Genomic DNA, 4434 nt, shown 5'->3' on the forward strand with positions numbered 1-4434 from the left:
GCTTGCTCCAGCTCCTAAACTAACAGTCAGTCATCTGGAAAACCTTTCAGTTCACATGTCTCTGCTTCCATTCTAGTCCTCTGATGTTCTTTTGAGTAATAGCTTCCACTGTTAGTTGCTAATACATAAAGATTATTTAATTGCTCATATTTTGTATAAAGTATGTTTAACTCACCTAATTTACCAGGATTGTGATATCAATTGTTTACACTTATGACTACAGAGAGTGATTGATGACTGATGTTATTCTGTGAAACTGCTCTCAAATGTTACTTTACTTCATATTGGAGGAAGCTTAGGCAAAATCTGGGCAATCTCGTTCTCTTATTCTACTAAATGGAAACGAGCTAAAGTGAAGAAGGCAGTATGTTAACATACCACACTTTTAAAGTTATTGCTGTGATATGCCAGAGCTTTTTTCCCCTCTCTTCTAAAAGTTGTTTTACATTACAAGAGCATCTCTTTCTTTCACAGAGACTATTTTAGCTCAGATGACTTGCTTTATCTCTTGATCACAATTTTTTAAGCTGCCTACTGCCTCAGAGCTTATGATTCTAGTTATTTTAGTTCTAGATAAGTTCATACTTCTTAGATTTTAAATCCACAAACTAATTTCTCATGGATATCATTTCATACGTATATAAGTGTTCTTGAATTAGTTTTATTAATTTGGAACAGCTGGTGTACTTTATACTAGCTGTAATGCATTGACAGTACTATTTTGATGAATTCATTAGGCTTGAAACAGAAGTGTGATGTGACAAGCTTTTCAGGAAAACAAAGCCTGTAAAATGGTATTAGAATTTATACAAGTTTTTAGCTCTATTTTCAAGTATCTGCTATATGGTAATTTGTTTATCAACATCTCTTCGTGTGTTAAACATCAGTTCTGTTGGTTTTGGTTTTGCTTTTTTTCCCCCCCAGAAATCCAGATTATAGAATAGTTATTCTTTCTGTATGAATCATGTTTAATAAGTGAGTGTTGCATTATATTGTCTGTAAAAGGGCTTGACAACTTTACAAAGTATAAACATGTAAAATTAGGTGAAGTAAAACCCTCTTCATGAGTTTCTATTTGGGTGCCTAACCCCCATTTAATTTTACCAAGATAGTTAAATAATACAAAGGAGGTGTTGAAGTCTATGTTTAAAAAGAAGGAAGCTGAAACAAGTTTGTGAAGTCCTTTCTAAAAGTAATTGAAAGAAACAGGATATTTAAACAGTATTTGTTAGAGGATAATTGAGAATAATCCAAATAGATAATAGCAAACCTGGGCAAAAGACTGGAAAAACTGATACAGAATTTTAGTGGGAAAACCTAGACCCCAGTAATAGAGCTAGAGCTTAGTTAATCCATTGTTTTAATTCTTTATAGAGAGTACACTGTCTTGCATGGCAAACTTGCTCCCATTAGTGATGGAGATTACAAGTTTATTTTATAATGTGTGTCAGTTTGACTGCTGAAAATTTTTCAGTGAAGATGGAATATTTATATAGCAGATTTAGGTAAACAGACAATAGACTTTGCTCTTCTTTGTTTTTTGTGGACTCCTTGGAAGTACTGATGGAACCATGGATATGGCTGAAAACTGTGGGTACAATAGGCTTCTTATGGCATTTAATTTAGTAGCATCTCATAAAATTTTTCCTGGATAATGTCAGTAGGTGTTCAAGTAGCTAAGAACTGCCTAAATGTAGGCACAAGGGAATCATGATGGAGATACTGTTTATGATTTTTTGGCAGGAAATCAGTAGTAATTTTCCTACCAGCCAGTGTTTTCCCTAAGGATGTGAAAATAAATATAAAAATCACTGGTAGCATCGTTAGCTAATCTCATCAGTGTTTTCAGACTGTTCAGTAATAATAGAGACATTAATATGGAATATTGAAGGATGAAAATGATTTCAAACGTGGTGACTTCAAAGTTATATGTCTGAGAACAAGATAGGTAGGACATTTAAAAAAGAGAAAAAAGAATAGGAAAGACTGTGTTCTGGAAAACTACAGCTCTGTAAAAGGTTACTCCCACAGCAAACAGGGCTTCCTGACATTATGCTGAGGCAAACGTGGTTCTTGAAGATCTAAACTGGAGGTTGTTACATAAAATCAGCTGAGTCATCTTGTGTGACCTCTTCAGTCAGGACTGACTGACTGACACTGAAACATTGCAGTTTTTACAGCTTTTGTAAAACTGTAGATGATACAAGGTGAGTATTTGGAATTATTTCCTTAAACTGAGAGTTTTTCAGTCTTTCCTTTTTATGAGAAACAAGAACAGGAAGTCACTTGATTATCTTGTGGAGTACATTCACATAAAGAAGTACTTATATTGATAAGCAGCCAAGACTTTAGCTGAGAAGAAAGTAATAGTAGATGGAAGATGGAGATAGGTATGGTGGGTTTTTTTATGTTGAGGGTACCGAGTGATGGGAATGTGATGAATTTAACTTTTCCTGGTGTCTTCAGAGTAAGATCTGTCTGGTGGGTATTTACTGAAACCCAAGTCATTGAGCTCAGGGCAGGGTGAGCAGAGGGGAAGCATAATGACTCGTGGTGTGTGTAGGATTGGACAAAATCTCAGTGCTCCTCAGTTTTTGCATGCTATGGATTTTCACATGTGGGTCATACATCTGTTCAAATTCATTAGCTTCACTCAGTGACTTGATATTCAGGATGTGATGTGAAATAGTTGATTTGTCATTCCTCTCTTGATTTTTGAGGCAAGTAAAGAAAACCGCATTTGTTATGTTTGTTCTTCAACCAAACCCCAGTGAATATAGGCAAAGAGGGGTCACCTTTTGAGTTGCGAGGGCACAGCTGTTTCTGGGGATAATGAAAATCAGCTCTGCTCTGCCCAACACTCTGGTCAGGGAGGATGAGGTATGTCTCTGGTGTGCTGCAGTTGCTTTGCCTGGGATTGATAGAATTAGATACATAGAAATGTCATCTGGTAGGTTGTATGAATTATAGTAATATAGCTGTTGCTGCTTTATGCTCTAAGTAGATATCTTAAAATGTATGTCTTAGTCTTGTTTTAACCTGGGATTTTGTGGTGCTGAACTAATCATATGCATATCTAGGAAAGACATCTCTTGGACATCCAAAGAAGCCTAAAGTATCTCTTGTCTTAGTACTAACTTAAGGCTTTCTATAGCTACTTCTTCCTGTGAATTTTTTATACTTTCTCTGTAATTGTGTTTTGAAATCACTGCAAGGCTCTCTGAAACTTTAGCAGTGACTGAGAGAGAAGATTCTGGCAAATGATTCCTGAGCTTGCCTGCTGAAGAGAGGGTGGACTGACCTCGGCATTTCTACACAGACTCTAAAGGTGAATAAAAGGCACAATGTAATATATTTACATGTTCACAAATCTTTCTTTTGTTTCCTTGTTTAACCTGAGTGTTTATTCACGTGAGGACTTAGCCTTGTGCATGACTAAGATTTGCTATGTGATTTCAAAGTTTATATGCAGTGCTAGTTTTTAAATTTAATCTCATAAAAAACAGTAGTTCTGAGTCTTGTAGTTAATTTTGTATTCAAATACTGGTGAGAGGATGACTAGGGGGATTGTTAGTTTCTCGTTTGTTATAATGACTTGCAGTATATTCACTTCCTTGTTGCAAGAGACTGTGTGAAGAATAATATGTCCTTTTGATGTTGAAATCTATGCAAAATATTTTGGAATCCTATGAAAAATTCCTTCCTTTTCTCCTCCTTGGTAATTATTTACTGTTGTGTATTCAGTCTAGAAGCCTGGTAATTTATGACCCAGCAGAGGTCAGCCTTGTGATATTTTTCAAAACATATGCTCAAAGAAAAGGAGTAGAGACAATGTTCTTCTTATAAAAGACTTTGGAATTTTGTTTTATAAAATACATTCCTGCAAATTAGACTTGGTGTGATATAACTATGTTGTAGCCAGATCTGTGGCTTAAATTTCTCAGTGTAACTTCTCTTTATGTTATAGGAATGTTTATTGTTTTGTAAAACTGTTACAAATCATCTCAAATGTTAGCCTCATTAGTATACTAACATATCTGTTTACTGATTGATTAGATAAGAGTATTGTATTTCCAGAGCTGGTTGTGTAGTTCAGTGAAACAGCACCAAGACAGAACACATGGAACTCTTGTCTGAACGCTACCTGCTTCAGGTTCACAATGATGTCTTGAAATAGTGTGTCTGTATAATATTAATGACTGGGACAGGGCAAGAAAAAATGGGGAGTGAGGTGTAAAGAATAGGCAAGTATTTGTCACTTCTTTCTAAAAGCCTGTGAGAATAAAAGATGTTCTTGCCTTTCCATAGAAGAACTTTTTTTTCCTTTGTGATGCTTAAAAATATGAAAGATGGGGAGTGGAGGGAAATCACTATTTGTCCCCTACACCAGCTCAGAAGCACAAATGATTTGTTCACAATGTAAAATGCTATTCC

The sequence above is a fragment of the Phaethon lepturus genome, unplaced genomic scaffold (assembly GCF_000687285.1).
Source record: "Phaethon lepturus isolate BGI_N335 unplaced genomic scaffold, ASM68728v1 scaffold5021, whole genome shotgun sequence".
Lineage (NCBI taxonomy): Eukaryota > Metazoa > Chordata > Aves > Phaethontiformes > Phaethontidae > Phaethon > Phaethon lepturus.